Raw genomic sequence first — 23,612 nt, forward strand, 5'->3', positions numbered from 1 at the left:
AAGCCAATACAATTTAGTATAATATCTTAAATTTAGTTCTCTAAACTTGAAACTTCAGAGAATTTTAGGGTTTTTTTTTTTTTTAATATACCACTGCTGTTTCTATATTACCTAAATCCTGAGCCTGACATGAGTTTTTAAAAATTCATGAGGGTCTAACTGTAAAATGAATTCTTCTGCCTTTTAAAATTATTAGAAAAATGGGGAAATGATTTCAACAATTTTATATGTAAATCCGTAATCCAGCTTTGAGAACTAATTACTGAAACATGTCCAAAGTCTGAATTTCCATACTAAAATCATTTGGAAGTCAAACCTATACATATACATATGTGCATAGTTCTTAGAGAAAACACTCTAATTTTACTATTTTATTTAATCAGAAAACTTTTAATCTTTGTCTTTTATTCTGATTCCAAAACAAAGACTTTCTTTAACCATTTCATTACCTTTATAGGGGCAATCTTGGACAGGAAGGAATCTTTTAAAGAATTAGGTCCTTATTCATGTTGTGATATCTTATGTTTGAAATTAAAAATGTTTCTTGCACTAGCAAAATATTGTGTCGCCATACACTAAAGTTAAATCCCAAGAACCATTATTATCTTTTTCTCTCTTACCCATCACCTCCAACTTCTTTCTATTAAATAGAATCATCAATAATGCTCTCAAGGGGAAATTCACCAACAAAGTGGACCAAAAAAAAATTAGGAACTAGAATTGAAAAGTGACTTTAACGTCATCTAGTATCAACTCTCTCAAAAAAAAAAAAAAAAAAAGGATCTCTAATACAAAGTATCTGACAAGTGGTCATCCAGCCTTTGCTTGAAGACGTCCAAGGAGAGGTAGGGGGCATCCTCCAAGATACATCTATTTTTAGATGGCTCTAAGAATTAGGAAGGTGTTTTTCCCTACAACATCAAACCTAAAATTTGTCTTTTTGTAACTTCCACCTTCCATTATTTCAAATTCTTCCCTTTGGAGTCAAAGGAAATATAGTCCTAGAGAGTCTTTCAATGGTCACAAGATAGCTTCAGAACCAGGACTAAAGCTCAGTTCTCTTAACACGAAGTCCTATATTCTTACCACTATCCCACAGTGCCTCCTAGAAAACAGTTCTTGTGGACAGCTAATTCACAACAGCCATTAGTCATGGTGAAGGATGCTCACCCAATTGTTTGTTTACTCTGTTTTGGGGAGGGGAGAAAAAGGGGGAAGAATAATTATAAGTCTCCCTTCTCTATGAATGAACTGTCATTTTCTTTTCAAGTGCATTGTAGACCAAACAAAAACATCTTGCATCTTGAACTGATCTCTTTCTGTTTAAATGGAGTCACCACACCAGCATCTTATTTCACTATTTTAGGATGGTGCCCCTAGGAACTAGATTGTAGTTGTCAGTCTTTTAGAGAGACTGTATAACAGGGACCATTTGGATCCAAAGTCCAAATGGTCTTAAGTAACTTGCACTATGATCCTGCTTCTCTTCAGCCAAAGGAAGTTTTCAGTGAAGAAAAATGTACCTTTTAGACCTTAATAAATAATGATCTTCCCAGAATTAAAAATTTTAAGAGATTTTATCTCAGTATTGCCAGTCCAGACTTTGGCTCTAGCTTTTTTTGATGGTGTTAAAGTTGGAGAAGTGAGTTTCCTACCAAATTAATTTCAGGGAAAGCACAAAAACTTTGTCTTTTAAAAACACAGAACTTACACAAAGGACTTTTCACAGAATTAAACTTGGCAAGGAACTCAGTTCCCATCTAGTCCAAACCATACCTGAAAAAAGAATCCCTAATACAAAGTATCTGACAAATAGTCATCTAGCCTTTGCTTGAAGGCTTCCAAAGAGGATAGGGGGCATACTCCAAGAGACTTATATTTTTAGATGGTTCTAAGAGTTAGGAAGGAGTTTTTCCCTGCAACACCAAGCCTAAAATTTGTCTCTGTAACTTTCACCTTCCATTATTCCAAATTCTCCCTGTTGGAGTCAAAGGAAACAAGTCAAAACACTTTTCAATATAAAAGTTCTTCAATTTCTTGAAGACATTTCTCATATCACCTCCATGTCTCTGGGCAAAACTTCTTCAATTCCTTCAAATGATCCCTGCACAGGATGAACTTCAGGACCTTTATCATTTTGATTTATCTCCTCTGAATATTTTCTAACTTGTTATTATAGATGAAGTTTGTTGTTATTGTATTGTGGCTGTTGTTCAGACATGAATAACTCTTTGGGACCCATTTGGGTTTTATTGGCAAAAACACTATCCTGGTTTGCCATTTCCTTCTGCAGTTTGACAGACCAACAGAGTAAAGTGACTTGCCCAGGGTCACACAGCTAATACATGTCTAAGGATGAATTTGAACTCTGGTCTTCCTGATTCCAGGAATGGTGCTCTATTCTCTGTCACCCAATTGCCCAGATGCAATTTAGTACCACAGGAAACCTAATAGTATTTGGAATCAAAGAACCCATATTCAAATCCCATATCTGCCGCTCACTTACTTCTCTGTATTTTTGTGTCTTTATTTGCAAAATGAAGGTTGGACTGCATGGCCAGGTCGGGCTCTAAATCCAGGCTCTTGTGATCCTTATTTAACTGTGGTGTATAGAACTAAGCCAAATTCTTCAGATTTAGTCTGATTAGGGCAGAGTACTAAGGGCCTCTCATGTCCTTTTTCCTGGAAGCTATGTCTCTCTTAATGCAGTCCAAGATTGCATTAGCTTTTTTTTTTTTTTTTTTTTTGGCCACCGTACCACATTATTGACTCATATTGAGCTTAGTTTGCTAAAACATCACAGTCTTTTCATATTTTTCTTTAACCATGTTTCTGTGTTGAAAAATCAATTTTTGAACTTAAGTGTATGGCTTTACATTTATCACTAATAAATTAACCTCTTAAAAAACTGAACCCAATTTTCCAGTCCATCATAATATTTTAGGATCCTGATTTGTCAACCAGAGTGACACTATACCTCCCGGCTTCATATCATCTTCCAAGTTTGTTGAGCACATTGTTGTCTGTGTCTTCATCTAAGTCATTGATAGACAAGCTAAACAGCAGGATAACAGATGGAACCTGGAGGCTTAGTTGCTACAAACTATGATTTCAATAGTGACTACAAGAAGAAGAAGGCTTTCCTTATTCTTCTTCCTGGCTTTGCTCCATCTAGTTTATTGAAAGCTTCAGATCTGCTGACATAGGCTCCTGGGTGATTTCCAGTTAGAAAGGAACAGCACTCACCAGGCTGTATTACTTTGATATTAATGCAGCATTGCCATTTCCATCAAAATGGTTGCTGACCCAAAGGACAATAGAAAGATATACAGAGCCTCTGGACTTGATATGCTCTAAAAATCCTTCTAATTTTTTTTCTTAGATTCTATGATTTGGTGCTATAACTTAGGCAGGGCCACTTGTGATTTAATCCATTCATACCACTCCCCCAACTGCCACCATATGTACACACACACACACACACACACACACACACACACACACACACAATCTACTACAAGTTAGGAGCAGCAGCATAGATCCCAAGGTGTTTGGAGATACTTCACAACGAAGCACTTCCCAATTGAGGAAAAGGGTACCTTGTTTCCTAAGATTACTGAATACAAAGCTAACTTGCTATAAATGAGTTTGTCCTGTTATGTTAGGAATCTTTCTAATCTTATAAAGGTGCTAGGTGGCAGGGTACCAGTGTTGGTCATGGAATTAGGAAGATCTACATTCAAACTCCTGCTTTAGGACACTCTTAACCTTTCTTCTGGAAATCGTTGTGAAGATCAAATGAGATAACATATATACATGAAGTACTTGGCAAATTTTGAAATGCTATATAAATGTTTTCACCTTCTCCTAATAGGATATTATCTCTTTAAAGTCAGGGGATGGATCAGGTTTGGGGGAAGTTTTTTGTTCCCTGTATCCCCAGAAAGTCTAATGTAGTGATTAAAACATATAGAAACCTAATAAATGTTAATTTACTTAACTGGAGTTGAATTAATCACTGATAATCACTAGTCAAGAGTTCTTATTTTAAACGATCAGCAAAATGATTTCAGAGAGAACTGGAAAGACTTACATGAACGGATGCTAAAGGAAGTGAATAGAACTAGGGGAACATTGTATACAACAACAAGATTATGTGAAGATCGGGTTCTTATCAATAGTCAGGTGATTCAAAATTTCCTTTTTTGATCTGATTTTTCTTATGCAGCATGATAAATGTGGAAATATGTTTGGAAGAATTGCACATATTTAACATACACTAGATTATCTGTTGTCTAGCAGAGGGAGTAAAGGGAAAGGAGGGACACAACGTTTTTCAAAAGTGAATGTTGAAAACTATCCATGCATATGTTTTGAAAATAAAATAAAATAAAAATGATATATCTTTAAAAAATAATTCTTACTTAGCTATTTTCCTGCTTTATCTATAATGGAGGATAAATGATGAGAAAAGTAGGTTTCGTTAATAAGAAGGGTCTGATGTCCCTGGAAACATTTAAGCATAGGATGAATCCTCACTTACATCTCTGGTATGTTTTAAAGGAGGTCCTGTTCAGGGAGGGACTGAACTAGATGACCTCTGAAATCTTTCCAATGTGTTCCTATGACTTTCATGATTACAGCTTTCTGTCCTATCTCTTTTTATCCTTGTCTTCTCATGGAGACATTTCTCTATTTATATTTACTTACTATGTATGATCCTGGAAAAGTCATTCTAACAGTTTCATTTTCTTCATCAGTAAAATGGGGATAATAATAGCACTTATCTCACAGGATTGCCATGAGAGCCAAATGAGACAACATATCTATATATCTATATAGTTGTGAGAGCTAAATGAGACAACATGTATTTATATATGTATATAACTTAGCAAATCATGAAGTTCTATATAAATGGTAACTATTTTAGATCTATATTTCCTTTCACTGGAGAGTTTCTGTTAGTTTTATGTGATAGACAGGGCTACCTATAGCTTTGTTCATTCCTTTCCCCACCTCCTTTCATCTGTCCTGGTAGGTGTGCTATCTCATTTATACAAAGTATTTACAAGAGGTTCTAAAAGAAAAAAAAAAACATCAAATGGGTCTCACCAAAAGTGTCATTTATTGCCTTTAACTCAGAAAGCTTGTTCCTGCGGTGCAGAGCACAACAAATGGGAGAAGGGCTTTGGATTCATTTGTTTCACCAAAGAAGTTCATTGATAAAACAAGTTGGATGATCACTGACATATGGAGTCAAGCAATATCACAGGGATCTAGAAAAAAACAATCCCCCAAAATTTCTTTCTTAGGACAGTTAGCTGGTGTAGTGAATAAAGAACTGGACTTTAAGTCAGGAAGACTGGAATACAAATTCTGTCTCAGATAACGAATAAATGTGTGACCCTGGATAAGTCAATTAACCTCTCTGAGCCTCAATTTCTTCACTTATAAAATGGAGATAAAAGAACCCATATCAGTGTTACTGTGTTTATCAATAGTATATGTACTCTGCAAAACTTAAAAAGCTATACAAATACTAGCTGTCATTATTATTATTTCTGGCAAACAGAGTTTGAAGGTTTCTTCTTATTATTATTAGGTGTTTATTCTGGAGAAGAATTGTAGGGGGGAGGCTGGAACACACATAATAGCTATCTTCAACTATCTGAAGTAGGATCACATGGAAGAGTACTTAGGCTTGCTTTGCTTGGCCCCAGGAGGCAGAGCTAGAAACAATAGGCAAAGTTCCAGAGAAGAAGATTTAGATCTGATAAATGGGGGGGGGGGGGGGGGGAATTCTCCCTAACAATCAATGCTCTCCAAAGGCCATTTCTGGCATTTCCCTCCATTAGAAGTCTCAAGAAGAGGCTGTTTGGCCATTCATTAAGGATGTTGGAGAGGGGATTGCTGATCAGCTATGAATGAGACGGACAAGATGGTTCTGAATATCTTTTCCAGCTCTGAGACTCTGTGAAATCATTCCAAAAAATTCTGTGGTCCCATTTCCCCACAGTCATGCAGACTCAGGCCTCCATCTACATTAAGAATTCATTTTTAGCATGCCAGTCTGTAACTGTTCTAACTTGACAGAGTTTAAGTTACTAGAACAGCAACCACATCAAACAGCTGATGACATGACAGCATTAAAAGACTTATATCCCACATCAGAACACTTTGGCTAATGTAGAAAGTCTGTAAATTGCAAAGTGTATTCTCTACAGGGAGCGAAGGGCATAGGATGTTGGCAGTGACCACAGAACAGCCTGAGAGTGGTTTTTCATTTTTCATTGGACTTGTAGCAGACAGAATTTATCTGGATATAAAATGGTACCAGTTTTCAATCCAATATTCATTTCTTTCTAAATCCTTATAGAATTAAAAAAAAAATCCATGAGTAGTCTTAGCTAAACATTTTATCTCCCCAGTTCATATGCAGCTCTTGACACACAGTAGATGTTTAATAAATTTATATTGAATGAATGAACAATTTCCCTAGGACCTGAAAGCAAAGCTACAACCAGGGTGGAGCAATTAGGTCTTTGTTTCAGAGTGAAAATTTTAGAGGGTACCAACAACATTGTACTATTCTGCCCTGTGGCTGCTTTCTCACGTTTCTTCATTAATCAATTTGGTGATAGCAAAAGAAGGAACTAATTCTTGCTTTTTCAGAGGTTTAAAAATCTTATGGTCTTGCTGTATAATTCCTTTCCATCAATGTAACACTTTGCCCCAAGTGCAGAAATAACTAATTATGGGTCTGCCTGTCAGAGTCTTATGCACATAATAGATGCTCAGTTATTTTTTAAAAATTATATTGAGTTCTAATTTTTTTAAAGTAAGGTTTTAGTGGCAGCCAAATGGCACAGTGGATAGAGCACCAGTTCTGAAGTCAGGAGGACCCGAGTTCAAATTTGGCCTCAGACACTTAACACTTCCTGGCTGTGTGACCCTGGGCAAGTCACTTAACCCCAATTGCCTCAGCAAAAAATAAAAAAATAAAATAAGGTTTTAGTGATGACTTCTGTTTCTTACATCATCACTGTTAACTTAAGTATTTCTCTTCTCTCCCCAGAGACCCATTTCATATATTTTTAAAAGGAAAAAATTAGCATAATTTATCAATACATCAAAGTGAGAAAATCTATGTAATGTGGAAACCTGAGAAACTCCTATTTTCTTGATAAGGTGAGTTAGAGTGACCACTCACATTCTTCTTTTGAGTACTGCCTGTTCTTTGAATTTCGTTATATTCACATTTGGTTTTTCGGTGTCTAATTTTTTAAAGTTACGTTGTTGTAGTTACTCTACATTATTTTCTTGGCTCTTCCTATTTCATTCTGTACTGATTCATATAGATCTTTCCATGTTACAATGTTACAAATCAGTAATATTCCAAAACATTCATTTACCAATTGATGGGCATCTTTGTTTTCAATTCTTATTTATCACAAAAAGTGCTATTTATATATTCCAAAAGATATCAGGGTATAAGTCCAGTAATGAAATCTCTGGTTCAAAGAATATGAACACTTTAGTCACTTTATTTGCATAATTTCAAATTATTTTCCAAAATGGCTACACCATTTCACAGCTCTAACAACAATGTATTATTGTGTCTATCATTCCACAAGTCCTCCAATTTTGACTATTATCTATTTGTCATTTTTGACAATTTGTAGAATGTGCAGTGAAACCTCAAGTTTATTTGTATTTCTCATATTATTAAAGATTCAAGTGGTTGTTAATAGTTTGATTCTTTTGAGAACTGTTTGTTCATATTCTTTAACCACTCATCTATTTGGAAATGGCTGTTAGTTATACAAATGTATGTATGCATATATAATGTTTATATATATATATACACATATGCATATGTATGTATATATTCATTTGGATACTAAACCTTTATCCGAGAAATTTAAAATAAAAAATTTTCCCCATTCAACCACTTCCCTTCCTATCTTAGGTGCATTAATTTTGTCTATGCAGAAGCTTTCCAATTTCATGTGTAATCTGGGCTGATATAAGCATGCCTAGTTTATCTTAAGAAGGACTGGAGGGAACTTTGGAGGATATATACAGGTTGCCTAGATTGGAGGCTTTTGTCCCCTAACACATTCACCAGTGGGACCTTTTCTCCACCACCAAAAGAAAGCCTCCTTCCTCTCTCTCTCTTTTTAATCTTTAAATAGTCTTTGAGATCAGAATGTTTGTTTTTCTTTTCTTTTCTAGATTATTCTATATTTCTGTATATTTGCATTCCAAATCTATTATTTTCTTTTTTTTCCATGCTGAGACTTGATGTCACAGATTCCAGTTTTTGTATTCTGTCCATTGTTTTTGCTATGCACATCATAAATTCTGCTTTCATAATTCTCATTTCTCTTTTGAATCACTCCAGAACAGTATATTGTGGTTCCATGTTCTCTTCACATTCCTCAGGATCCTTTATCTTATCAAGTGCTATATTATTTTTCTTTTTCATTAAATATTTTTTATAGATGTCTGAACTCATTTACTAGCTTTGAGACCATATTTCTTTCTGTTATTAGAATTTTCCCTAGTGATTTATCTGTTTATGTTTATGGTGTTTGAGTTTTTTCTTTCTGAGACCTTTGGTAATTTCAGACTTTTCCCCCTTTTATTTTCTTCTATTGTTTGCATTCTATCTGCTCTCTGATGATGGTTTTCTTCAGGGTCAAGTCTCAAAGCATCTCCTCCTTTTTCCCCACCAGGCAACTCATATTCACCAGCCTAGGTCTCTGCACCAAGTGATTTGGTGAAGAGTAAGGGAGAAGAAGGGCAGAAGTGACTCAGCTGGATCCTGGACCTTTTCCTTCTGTGGAGTGCCACATAACAATCCCCCTCAAACACACAGTATCTTGTCTTACACCTTCTTCCTCAGTTCTGTGGACTGTCACCAATTGCTCAGAGTGCTGCTATGGAGTTGCTATAGATTTGTTTCCCCCAGCACTGACAGTTCAGAGTTTTGCAGCACTTTCAGGGTTATCTGTCAAAGTGCAGGCTGTCTTTCACAACCCCCAAAATACTTATGTTCCTGAAAGATTGTCACAGTGCCAGCTGTCCTGAAGCAAATCCCCAAAGCTTAGAACCAGATTTTTAGGGTGCTGCAAAGACCAGAATGTGGGTTCAGATTTTGTTAAAAACCCATGTTTGGGAACTTCAGGTCTGAGTGTTGGTTTATGTTTGGGGATTTTTTTTTAATCTTCTGGATTCCTGTGTGTCCTAGATCATGAAGATGGATGAAGGTGCTTTATCTTTGGCATATAATTTCTGCTTTGGAAAGGTCTGAAGGGTTGTGGGAATAAGAAAAAATGTTTAATCTGCCAACTTGTTGCTCATATGACCTAGCAGTTTAAGACTTTCATAAATTGAGTCCTTGCTCAGTTATCCCATAAAGACATTTTCAACTTGTTCTACATGCTTTTTGTGTAGGGCAATGACATATACCTTTGGGGTAACAAATTGAACAAGCTGAATATTTTCAGGGCCAGAGAAGCAATGAAGTTCAAGGTTAGAGAAGCAATAGATAGGTCTGTGCTGCAGGTCTTGATTTCAAAGAAGAATGTCCTATGGATATGTGAATTGGGGGATAGTGAACACCCTGTAGTTGGAAAGAAACTTTTACCATCAGCAAAGAACATTTTTAAGAGAGCTAATGGGAGCTTTTGCCTGATAGGAAAAAAAAAAGGGAGAAAGAGTCATTTTCCTATGTTCTGCATAGTCATTAACTTCTCTAGTTTTCTCATCTGCAAAACAGAAATAGTTATACTCCTATTTGTTAATCAAAAAAGATTTATTAGGGGCAAGTGAAGTCAGCCCTGAAGTCAGGAGGACCTGAGTTCAAATTTGGTCTCAGACACTTAATACTTCCTAGCTGTGTGACCCAGGGCAAGTCACTTAACCCCAATTGCCTCAGCCAAAAAAAAAAAGGATTTATTAAACACCTACTATGTGTCATGCACTGTGTTGAATACTAACTATAAAAAGAAGGTAAAACAATACCATCCCTAAAAGAGCTTACATTTAAATTGTTTACAAATGAGCACATGCAGAATATACAAAATCATCATGGGCATATTAAAAGGGCTATAGAAATGTGAGTTATTTGTAGTAATAATCATGAAGATAGAGCATCATGGTGCAGTAAAAGGGATCAGATGACCTGACTTAGCTCTGGTTCTGTCACTAATTAATTGCCTCAGACATATTATTTCCCCTCAGTTTTTTATTCGCCAAACTGGAAAGAAAAGACTTGTACAGCTGAGGTTCAAATGAACAATTGAATATAGAATTCTTTGTAAACCATTAAATATTATATTAAAATCAGTTCTTATTCTGGGTTTTTGTTTCTTGGACTCTTTAGTATCAGGAATTCCCAAGGAGGAAACTCCCTCTGCTATAGCACATTGACACATGCTCTGAAGTCTTTGAATGTTGTCTGGGGCACCAAGAGTCTAAGTGACTTGCCCAGAATTACACAGTCATTACAGCCAGTGGTGGAACTTGAATACAGGTGTTTCTGACTATGAGATAGTCTCTTTCTTCTCTTTCCCCAGCTGCTTCTCATTGTCATTATTCAGCATACATTCTCATTATTATTCTCCATTCACTTGGGAACCCACTCTAGTTACCTGGTATAGTTGTAAAGTCAGAGTGTAAAAGTTCTTTGCTTAAAGTGGTTAGAGAACCATTCTAGACATTGTGATTCAGAACTTCCAGAAACCCCTCCTTGAGAAGCAAAGGGGTCTGTGCCTCATAACCTTGAAGCTGCTATGTTACCAGACATCTTGGCCCATACCCTGGCAGGTCATTTGAATCCTCCAAATCATGCAGAATTGCCATCCCCAAGAAACAGGAAAGGGAGGTGGCTGAAAACTTGCTGACATCTGAACCTCTCTCTTTCTTTCTAGGAACATTTTGTTTCGTGACTTGCCTTTGCCTTCCATCTGACGAGCAAAGCTATGACCTTCCCCAGAGTTGGCATAAAAGCACAGTCTGCTGGGATCTAGACAGCCGCTTACTGCATCTCTGAAAGCAGAGTGAGGGAGGCAGCTGGGGGCTCTAATTTCAAATTCTGGTCCTGTCAATTACATGGGACAATTCACTTTTCTTTTCTGGACCTCAATTTCCTTCTGTGTCAAATAAATATAAAAGCAGTTATTGTAGGGACCAAATTGAATAGTGAAGATATATGTATATATTTGCATATATATGCATAATACATATGGATATATGTATATGAAAGATATAAAGGATAAGCAAAGAAGGAATATATATACATATATATGTTAAATATCTAGGCTATAATGATACATAATGAATATATCCTAGATAAAATCAGTATATATATTAACTATATATATAACAAGATATATTTTAAAATATAGATTTTTTTCTCATTAAACATTGTTCATTGGTATAGGGAGACAGCTAGGTGAATAGAGCCTGGAGTCTGGAAGACCTAAGTTCAAATGTAACTAGCTGTGTGACCCTGGGCAAGTCACTTAACCTGTATATTTTAATCCACTGGAGAAGGAAATAGCAAATAAATCCAATTTCTTTGCCAAGAAAACCCCATGGAAAGTATTAGTATGCTATGGTGCAAGGGGTGAAGGAAGAGTCAGACCTGAACAACAGCTGGCATACAGAACAATCCAATGAGGAATCTTTTGCTCTCAAAAGCAGATTGATGGCTGTTCTTCAGCTCAGAGTCTTTACAGCTTTACAGCCTGTGGCCCTTTGCTTTAGCTGGCCTGTCCAGAATCACCCAGCTGCTAATAAGAACCTAGATTGTTCTGACTTTGAGTCCTCCTCTCTATCCATACAGCGTTTTGTCTCTCTGTGGATCCATAGTCCAATACAAATATCAGCTTTTATTATTGTTCTTATAAAGTTTGTAAGCTTCAGAACCCTTTGAACCTGGACTGAGAAAAGAGCAGACATTGCTTTCTCAAAGCCTCCAGCCTTAGCTTTGGAGTATTCATTTGTAAAGAGAGAAAGCCAGTACAGACAGTTCTTGCTTACATAAGTGGTAAGTGGATGCTTCCACAGACCTATTTACGTAATGCGAATTTGTCCTGGGAAGTAGGGAAGGAAGGGAGGGAGGGAAGTAGGAAGAGGACCGCCTGGAGAGGGAGGGGGCCGGCGTACAGCTCAAGGACGTGTGGGGGCCGGGGACAGAGAAGCTAGGACAGGAGGAGGAACACGCAGGGTCGAGGCCACCCACGTGGGGCCGGATCCGAGAGGAAGAAGGGGAGCCGAGAGTCCTAAGTTGGGGCCCCACGTAGACTCAGGCACTAGAGGAAAGGCGATAGGGGAAACGAGGGCAGGCACACGGTACCCTAGGAGAGAACAGGGACAGAAGAGGGACGCAGGGAAGACAGACCCAATCAGACACGAGGGTCCTAACACGGGCGGGCGGGCAAAGGTTTCTCTCAGAGCAGGAGGTCTCTACCAAGGACGCCCACTCCCACCAAGTTCTGGTGGCTGCGGTGGCAATTTCTCTCAGTGTCAGTTGTCCTGCTTTCACTTATAGAATTTTTTGTTTGTTTTCTTTTCTTTTGCCGCATGAAGCACCCTTCAGGGAGGGCAGGAGCAGAGAGAATGCAGAGTACTGTATAGCAAAATTAGTGGGTGGGGTTTTTGAATGCAGATTTCTTTCGGAAATTTGTGTAAAGAACTGTCTGCATTACAAAACTATAACTCTAACGGGACAGTCGGGACATTGCACTAGGGTGGAAAATCCCACCTTCTATAGGAAGTCTTTGCAAATCCTTCATTCCAGCTGTTGTTTAGTTGTGTCACACTCACTGAGACCCCAGTTGGGATTTTCTTGGCAAGGATAGTGGAATGGTTTGGCATTTCTTTTTCCAGTTATTTTACAGATGAGGAAACTGAGGCAAATGGGGTGAAGGGACTTGCCCAGAATCAGCTAGTTAAGTGTCTGAGGCTGAATTTGAACTCGGGTAAGATGAGTCTTTCTGAGGACAGTCCTCTCTCCACTGTGCCACCTGACTGCTCTTCCTGGTTCCAGTACCTTCCCTGTGTTGATTATTTCTTATTTATTCTGTAGAGAGCTGTTTGTATATAATTACTTCTAGTCTCCCCCTCCAGCCTTTCACCCCATCCCCTATAAGTTGTTGAAGAATAGGGATTATCTTTTATTTTTATTTTATCCCCAGAACTTAGTACATGTTGTACTAGACATCTAGTAGGCACTTACTGTTTATTCACTAACTACTGACATCACATCCTGGATATGAATCTGCCCTTTCAGCATCTTAGAAACCTATTAGTGTCAGAGGAAAGGAGCAGCTCTCCTCACCACGATCTCCCTTGCTAATCATTCAATGGCCTAGAAACCTCTTGGTGTGCCAAGGTGGTTTCTTTTTTAAACAACACTCACACATCCCTTTATCACCTGTCCCAGGCACAAAAATGGCTAGCCATAGCTCAGCAACATGATGTAACAGACTGGAAATCAATTAAAAAAAAAAAAAAAAAAAAATCAGTAGATCCAGATTCCAATCCTACCTCTAATGATTGTGTGCCATGGAAAAAATAATCTCCAGGATTTAATTTCCTATCTATAAAATGAGTGTTGGACAGCAAGATTTCAAAATTCCTTTCCAGCTCTAAATCCTATAAAATAATCTCAGACACCAAGGAACTGCTTCCAGGGTTTCATAGACAGTCCCATTTATGTGTATGTGTGTGCTTGTGTGTATATGTGGCTTTTTTTTTTTTCCTTTTCCATTCAGTTGCCTAGGGAAACCTGCACTAGTAGTCATCAGCCAACAACAGAGAACTATTCATGCCTTGGGCTGAACAGGAATGCACAGGCTTTCATAGACACCCACAGTCACACCTGCCAGGATATGGGAGGGAACAGTCCAGCCAAAGGAAGTTGCAAAAAAACCAACTTGCCTAGCCTCAAACCAGGGAATGCTTGCATGTAGGCGGCTATCTCCCGGTATGCTTTGAGAGGCACCCAAGAGGTAGGATCTACCTCAAAATATCTCCCCCATTGGTCTGCCTGGATGCCTAAAATCAGCATCATTAGGGTGACTCTTTTAAGTCTAAGATCATTATTTTATTTTCCAAAAGTCCCTGTTAAGATTCAAACAGTTGGGGAAGAAGTAATTAGGCCAATCAATGTACAAGGGATTTAAATTCAGATGAGGATGGGAAAAGCTCTGGCAAAAGTATAATAAAATCAATAAGACCTGAGTTCAAATTTGACTTCTGAGCTTTACTAGATATGTGACTTCAGGCAAGTCACTTAACTTATTTACCTTAGTTTCTTCAATTGTATCATAGAGATAATAATTGCACTTAGCTTCCAGGATTATTGTGAGGATCAAATGAGATGATAATTATAAAGAGCTTAGCATAGTGCTAGGCACAGAGTAAGTACTCTATAAATGTTAGTTATTATAATTATTATTATTGTTATTATTGGTTTTCAATGTTAGTTATAATTATTATTGTTATTATTTGGTTTTCAGTAATTTTTCGGTTCTGTCCAACTCTTCATGCCCAGATTTTGAGTTTTCTTGGCAAACATAGTGGGGTAGTTTGCTATTTCCTTCTCCATCTCATTTTACAGATAAGGAAACTGAGGTAGCATTAAGTAATTTGCTCTGAATTGCACAGCTAGTAAGTTTCTATGAACAGATTTGAATTTAGGGAGATAAATCTTCTTGACTCCAAGTCTTGTCCTCTAATCACTCCTTAGTATATGTTGGTGTAGCCATAAGTGGGGAAAGCATGCCAAAATTAGGTAAGCAGGGGACCAAATCAAGGCATGGGATCCTAGACAAAAAGATGAAGCATGCTGATGATTAAACTCAGGTATTTGAAGAAAGGCAATAAAATAAAAGCAATAGAATAAATGATGGACTTGGAAAAGAGGTCCTGGGTTTAATCCCTGGTTCTGATGTTTCCTAGCCATGTAATTATGAGCAAACCATTTAAATTCCCAGATTCTCAGATCACTTATCTGTAAAATAGGGATTAATAATTATTGTACTACTTATTCTACAAAGGCATTAAATGAAAAGTGCTGTGTAAATGTGAGATATTATTGCTTTAGAAGTTCATGACTAACTAGTGACAACCTTTAAAATGTGCTGCCCCAGCCTTCATTGAGCTGTCATACACTAAGTCCCAGCTGTCCTCATACTGATTTGACTAAAGAAGGGAAGATGGAGGACTGTTCATTAGTATTTTTTAGCCTATGGTGTGGTATTATCTCTTTCATGTTCATGATACCAATTTCTCTGTTTATGTCTTAGGGCTTTGTCAGAGCCTTCTGAAAGGAAATGTTCCCTGGTTTAATGGTTTTAAATTTTGTTTTTTCCTTTCCCTCCTAAACTCAATGAAGTTCTGGGTCTGATGGCAGACTATGCCTGCATTTTGTGCTACAAAGATTGTTCTTATTTCCCATTCCCCAACTTTACTTCATCTTCAGCAATTTTTCTTTCTCTAGGCAATGGCTAATACTCATCTTTTCTATTTGTCTAAAAAGATAAATACTTTCATTGTCTAAGGACATCTTCATTCAAGGAATATGTTTTAACTCAAATACATATGGCATTTTGGTTCCATCAAAAGCCAAGAACTGAAGAGTTTCTTTTTTGGTACCATTTTTTTCCCTGTAGCCAAGGTAGTTTCCACATGTAACACTTTCCATGAGTTTGGAACCAGAGTTTGGAATGAAAGGCCAATGATATACCATTATTTCCGCTTCCCATTCAACTTAGTTGAAACAGGGCAATGTAGCCAATGTAGTTAAAAAAGAGTCAACCAAGTCTATGAAAAAAAAATCTAGGGGAAAAAAAGAAGATGGTAAATTGGCTGAATTTAAAATTTTCATTTTTAATTGGTTTTGGTAGTATTATATATTTCAACAGTATAGAACAAATCATGGGCTGAATATATTAAGATGAAATATAATTGAGATAAATGTAAAAAGTTCTATATTTGGGGTAAAAAATAAATTATAATATAGGGCAAGACAATAGGTAATTTAGATCAAAGAGATTTAAAGATTTTAGTGGAGAGTTGACTGACAATTCATTGTAAATCAATAGTATGACATGACAATTTAAAAAAAAAACCTTAATAATTTTTCAAACTGCATTAGTAAAAGTATAATGGCTACAATGAAAGGGATGATCATCTCATTGTATTGCACACTCTGACCAGAACCCATTGTATTCAGTTTTCTAGGGAGAACATTGACAACATAGTAAAATGGAAAGAACTTTTGAGTTAGAGATACTAGATGAGGACCCCATTTTAACTCAATAGTCCAGCAAGAAAGTTTCATGGTCTTTGAATTTTTCTTTTTCTGGAATCTGGTAATTTCATTCTCCAGATACTTCTTTTATTTCCCCTATTGTTTACTTTCTAACTCCTTCCTCTCTGATGGTGGTTTTCTTATCAACTGGATTTTAAAAAGTTTCAATCTCCTCCCACACTGGGCAATTCAGGATTCACTATCCTAACTCTCTGCCTCAAGTGATTTTTGGGGGGACAGAGCTGGTTCCAGCTGGATGATAGACTCTTTCCTTCAGGCTTAGTGGAGTACTATAAGGTATTGTTCCTAACCCTTTTCCCCTTCCACATACATGGTATGCTGTTCTTCAACTGCATCTATTCTTCAGCTATCTGGTCCTACACCGGTTGTTCAGAGAATGACAATGTTTGTTGTTCAGTCATTTCAGTCATGTCCAGCTCTTCATGACCCCATTTAGAGTTTTCTTGACAAAGATATTGGGGTGGTTTGCCATTTCCTTCTCCAGTTCATTTTACAAATAAGAAAACTGAGACAAACAGGGTTAAGTGACTTGCCCAGGGTCACACAGCTAGGAAGTGTCTGAGGCTAGATTTACATTCATGAAGAGGAGACTTCCTGACTCCAGAGCCAGTATTCAATGGCTATTGTGCTGGTACTATGCAGCTCATGCCTCTGGTTTGAGTTTCTGAGGCTCTGGAAGAGAATGATATGGAGTGTGGAGTTGAGTGCCTTTTCAGGCTGAGACACATCCTTTTCTGTGTTCCTCTGCTCCCCTACAAAAGTTTTTTTGCAGCACAGAATGAAACTGCCATGCTGCATGTTGGCTAGTTGTCATTGACCCAGCAAATGTACAACTTAGGGCCTGGATCTCCATGGTACTGGAGAGAGGAAGAACTGGATGGGGAGTTGGGGTTTGTTGCAAGTCCATGATTTTGGTCCTTGCATTGACATCAATAAATGTGGTGAGGTGGGCAGTGAAGGAGACTGCTGAAGTGGATTTAGCTCTGGCACATAATTTCTATTTTGGAGAGGTCTGAGAGGTTATGAAGATCAGAAAGAATGTTTGTTAATCATTTAGTCTTGTAGCACAGCTTCACCTGAGCATATATAGTTGGCAAATCAAAGCTACCCCAGAGACCCAGTGCCTAACCTCACTTGGGTATCCCTTCTAAGGAACAGAAAGTTATAATAGGAAATAGAAGAAATCAAATAAAGGATAAATTCACTACTCTGAATTCACAAAAGAATGATAACTGCATTTTGCTTCTATTTTCTCTGCCAAACAGAATAATCTTTAAACTTGGAAAGATCAAACATTTTTTTAAAAAAACTAAATAGACAAACAAGAGATTCAGTATAGCCAGTAACAGGTAGGGGAGAGTGACACTATGCTTGTCCTAATTAATTGGTCTGGAGGATTATGTTTAATTCTTAGCAACATATTTTCTGCAAAGAGGTAATCAGGATTAAGTGACTTGCCCAGGGTCATATAACTAATGTCAGAGGTTGGATTTGAACTTAGGTCTTCTTAACTCCAGGACTGGTACTCTATCCACTTTGCACCTCACTGTCCCTTGGCAACATATTTTCAAAAAGGAGATTGACAAGCTGGAGAATGTGCAAAGTAGAGCAACCAGTAGTGTTAAAGATCTTGAAATCAGATCATATGAGCAGTGGTTGAAAGGACTGAAGAAGTTTCCTCAGATAATAATATCAAAAATGCATATAATACTTTAAGATTTGCAAAGCACTTTTACAAATACTTAAAATTAAATGTGTGTGCCTGCGAGTGTGTGTAAAATTGTCACTACAAAAACTCTGGAACGCAGGTGCTATTATAATCCCCATTTTACAGATGAGAAAACTGAGGTAGAGTCCCAAAACTATGAAGTGTCTGAGGCTGAGTTGGAACTCAGGTCATTCTGATTTCAAGCCATCTAGGTGGAAAATATTTAGAAGAGAATCTGGTAGCTGTGTGCCATTCAAATCCGGCCTCAGACACAGGCAAATCACCTAACTGCCTCAGGTTTCTCATGTATAAAATGAATTGGAGAAGGAAATGGCAAACTACTCCAGTGTTTTTAAAAAGAAAACCCCAAAGAGGGTCATGAAGAGTAGACATGACTGAAAAATTACTCAACAACAAAAATGTAGACATATATGCATGTATATACATACATGATTAAGTTAAACAAATTTACATATATGCATATGTAATGATTCAGTGTATATAAATACATGTGTGGATATATTTATATACACACAAATATACATAGTTGATTTTCATCTCTACAAACACTGAATTAGTAGATATTAAACCATTGGACCTAAAGGAAATTCAGAATTAGGTTCCTTCAAGCCTTTGGTCACTATATTTACTTTAGCACTTTTTGGAGGGGACTCACATACAGATTAGTGAATTTCCTTTTCCATTTTCTAAATATACCATTTTGTTGATTCATTAACATTGAACTCATAGCCAACAATGTTATAATTCATGCCTGACCAAAACTTATTTATGCACATATTTTCTCTGTAAGTTATATCGACCCTTTCTTACTCTTAGAAACACTACACAGTGTTTCAGCACTATGTCTGGGGCCACTTTAAAGACCAAAATCACCAATTAAAAAACGTGAAAAAATGCAAAAAGACACTTTTTTACAATATGAAGCAAGAAAGCAAAGTATTGCCTTGTTCAATCTCAGATGGGAACATCTGCCTTGGGCAACTCAAATTTTTTGCTCATAGCCACAAGTGTTGATTTGAGGGTTACAAAGAAATTTTAATGAGTAGGCAAGTCAGTAAATATGGAATCTCTGAATAATAAAGATCAACTGTATATTTGTTATATAAGAGTTTTGTTTTTCTTTCTTTTTCATTGGGAGGAAGGGACAGAAGAGCGAGACAGTAGATTTTTGTTCATTAAAAAAGAAAGAATTGTTTTGTTCCAAAGATTTAACTTCAGAATTTCTCATCAATATTTTCTCCTTCATGCCCCACAGCTATTCAGGCTTACTTTCGATCTTTCCAGGCCCACACTCTTACTCTCATTTCCTTCCACCTCCTACTTCATAACAATGACATCCTGTTTCAGTTGATCATAGGATTTAAGGCTGGAAGGGACCTGAGAGATAATCCAATGCAATTTCTTCATTTTTGCTGAAAAGGAAACTTTCTTTCTCCTCAAAACAACTCCTCCTGGCCTCCTGCCTTATCCTCCTTCATCTCAGGCATAGATTCCTTCTCTCCTGATTCTATCTTTTGGACTTGAGGAAGCATTTGAACCACGATGGATCCCCAAGGGTTGAGAAATATTTAGGATTGAGAAATAACCCAAGGAACTGTGGTGAGGAAAATAGAAAGGCTGAAAAACACTTCTAAAGTTGGAATTTCATCAAGACACACAGCCATAAAAAAATAAAAAAAAATAAAAAAAGGAATTTCTTTCTATCCCTTCTAAGGACCATTCAATATTTCTTCTTTTTTTCTGCCAAATATTCAAAAATTTAATCTCCATGGGCTGTTTCCACTTTCCAGTCATCTATTCCTTTCTTAACTCACTATAATCTCCTTTGACTCGGCTGAAACAGCTTTCTTTAAAGCGCTGATCTTTGACTTTCTCTTCTTTGGTGTAGTAGAATGTTGGACCTGGGAGTCACAAAGATAAGTTCTAGTCCTGCCTCAGATACTTACTAACTCCGAGACCCTGGAAAAGTCATTAACCTTTGACTCAGTTACCTCAATTGTAAAATGGGATTAATAAGAGCATCCATTTCACAGGATTGTTGTGAGGATCAAATGAGGTAAAATACATGTGAAGCACTTATCACAGTGCCTGGTGCTTAATAAATGCTTCTTTGCCATTTTTCATTCTTTCTTCTGGTTCAGTTTCCTTATTTGCAAAATGTGGATTATAATAGCACCGACTTTATAATGTAAATAAAATGAAATTATATATAAAGTACTTGATAAACCTTAAAGCAGAATTTAAATACTAGTTGTTATTTCTTATAATTATTGGACATTAATGACACCCATTCCTTGATTTTCTTTCTTAACTTAGTTTCCATGATATTAATTATTTAGAGGCTCCTTTTTAACCACTAAGTAAAGTTTACTCTTGATCCTGGCATTCAAAGAATTCCACTTCTTGGTACCACATTACTTTTTTAGGCTCTCTTTTAAAATTGCTCTCCAAAAATTCTACTATCTAGCTTAACTGTATTCATACACTCTTCTATAACATGTCCATATTTTCTGGCTCTTTCTTTGATCATATTATTCCTTATATCTGAAATGCCCTCCCTCAGCAATACTGAATTTCTTTCCAGTTTATAAAGCTCATCTCAAATGCCATTTCCTCAAAAAAACAAACAAACAAAAACAAACAAACTGATTTTCTCAACTATAAAATCTTCCCTTGTAGCTCTCTAATGTCCTTATCTTGTTTTATTTTATGTTTTGGTTATTTGTGAATGTATCAGTTCCTCTGTTTGATTGTAATCCCCATGAGGATAAGGACTGTGACTTATCTAAATTTATCCAGTTTGTATCTTTGACATACACTTTCCTGTTTCTCTCTTGCCATTTTGACCTCTCATTCTCTGTTTCCTTTGCTAATTACTTTTATCAATTAATGGTGAGAAACTTATATAGCTCTTATCCCTCTCCTTACCTCTATTTGCATTTACTCATTGGATGAACTAATTCACCTTTTTGGCTCCAGAATTATATTTGCTGTCGGAAATCTAATAAGATTTCAGAGTTGATCTGAGATACCAGTACACACCTCTCAGATTGGCTAGGATGACAGAAACAATAATGATGAATGTTGGAGGGGATGTGGGAAAACTGGGACACTGATGCATTGTTGGTGGAGTTGTGAATGAATCTAACCATTCTGGAGAGCAATCTGGAATTATGCCCAAAAAGTTATCCAACTGTGCATACCCTTTGATACAGGAGTGTACTAGGATTATATCCCAAATAAATACTAAAGAAGGGAAAGGGACCTGTATGTGCCAAAATGTTTGTGGCAGCCCTTTTTGTAGTGGCTAGAAATTAGAAAATGAATGAATGCTCATCAATTGGAGAATGGTTGGGTAAATTATGGTATATGAAGGTTATGGAATATTATTGTTCTATAAGAAATGACCAGCAGGATGAATGCAGAGAAGCTTGGAGAGACTTATATCAACTGATGCTGAGTGAAATGAGCAGAACCAGGAGATCATTATACACTTCAACAACAATACTATATGAGGATCAATTCTGATGGAAGTGGATATTTTCAACAAAGAGAAGATTTAATTCAGTTCCAATTGATCAATAATGGAAAGAATCAGCTACACCCAGAGAAGGAACACTGGGAAATGAGTGTAAACTGTTAGCATTTGTTTTTCTTCCTAGGTTATTTTTATCTTCTGAATCCAATTTTTCTCGTGCAATTAGAGAACTGTATGGTTCTGCACACATATATTGTATCTAGGCTATACTATAACATATCTAACATATATAAAACTGCCTGCCATCTAGGGGATGGGATGGAGGGAGGGAAGGGAAAAGTCGGAACAGAAGTGAGTGCAATGTTGTAAAAAATTACCCATGCACATGTTCTGTCAATAAAAAGTTATAATTAAATTTAAAAAATATTTCAGAGTTGAAATTATATCTGTTTTCAAGAATCTCACAAAATTTCAGAGTTGGAAGCATCTCTGTGGGCCATCCAATCCAACCTGGTTGAAGTTGTATAATAGAGTTACTTTTATTATTTACCTGGTAAATGGTCATTTATCCTATTTTAGAGAGATAGGGTAAAACTCATTATCTCCCACAGTATTTCCACTTCTGGATAACTAACTTTAGGAATAAATCACTGTTATTAAGTCTTAATTCACAGTTTTGCAGCTTCTATGCATAATACTTGCTTCTGCCTTTCAGGGTTGTGTAGAACAAGATTAATTTTCTTGCCTAAAACAATCTTTTCAATATTGGGGTTAACTGTTATATCCCCCCAAAATATCTTATTTTCTCTGAGCTAAATATATCCAGTTCCTTCAACTTCTTGTCATTTGGATTCGAAGGTCTTTATCATTCTGAGAAGTTTCATATTCAGAAAAATTATCCATCTCCCATCAATATGCTTTCTTTGTGTTCTCCTTCATACTCAAAACACATTCCCTTATCACCTCTTAGAATCCCTGGCCTTCCTCAGCCTTAGCTCAAACACTGACTTCTACATGAAGTGTTTCCTGATCTCCCTAGCTACTAATGCTTTTCCTCCCAAATCTACTTTATATTTGTCTTGAATATATTCTGTACATACTTGTATGCGCAGTACAAGTGGACTGGCTGACAAGGGAAAATCCTTAACGTATCCACAGATATTCTTTACCAGTTTCCTTTGCAACCACAAGGTAACTTTGGAAAGCAGGCTTCAGATTATGAGTATGCGTGAGGACCAAGAGTTTAATAGGCTGGAACTTGTGATTCAGGAGCTGTTGAGCTTAAATTGAGTGTGCACACAAAAGGGAAGACCCACCTATCTCTCAGTGTCTGTTATGGCTGTTAAAAGACAAGATTGCTTAGAAGTAGTCTAACAGTCAGGTAGAGAAGGAGGTTCAGTCCTGTGTCCCACCCAACCAGAATAGTTATAAATCCATGACTACTCTGTCTCTGAGCTTATTCTCAGGTGAAGGAAGTGACTTGTGAATTTGGCACTAGAATCTATGAGTTACCTCGTGGTTGCAAAGGAAACTGGTAGAGAATATCTGTGGATATGTCAAGGATGTTGATTGAAATTTTGCACTATTATCAATAATTCTTTACTTCAAAGGATCCATGAAACCACTCATCTCTCGTGGGTTTTCCCTCTACCAAAGCATGTCATGACTGGTAAATCATCATCATTTACAATGACTGCCCTCAAACTCCCCAAAAATGACCTGGTGGTCTTGGAGGTGAGCCTCTTCTAACTGAATTGTTTCTCAAAGAATAGATATATTCCATGGAATTTTGCCCATATTCTAAATCTTTCCAACTTGGTCAAATCTACCAGAAATTACATTTCCATAACATAGTCTTCAAGAAAGGCAGAGTCATGTTATTTGTTTATGAGACCTCAGAGGAGCTTCTATGAAGATTCTTTGAGGTTGACATATCTTTTTCAATTAAGCTGGTGACTTCTCTGGTTGAAAAAAAAACAACCAAAAAACCCTCAATTTTACAAGCAGATGGTATAAAATAAATATAAACATAGGAAAAAATAAACAATTTTGGA

The sequence above is a fragment of the Sminthopsis crassicaudata genome, chromosome 2 (assembly GCF_048593235.1).
Source record: "Sminthopsis crassicaudata isolate SCR6 chromosome 2, ASM4859323v1, whole genome shotgun sequence".
In the NCBI taxonomy this organism is placed as follows: domain Eukaryota; kingdom Metazoa; phylum Chordata; class Mammalia; order Dasyuromorphia; family Dasyuridae; genus Sminthopsis; species Sminthopsis crassicaudata.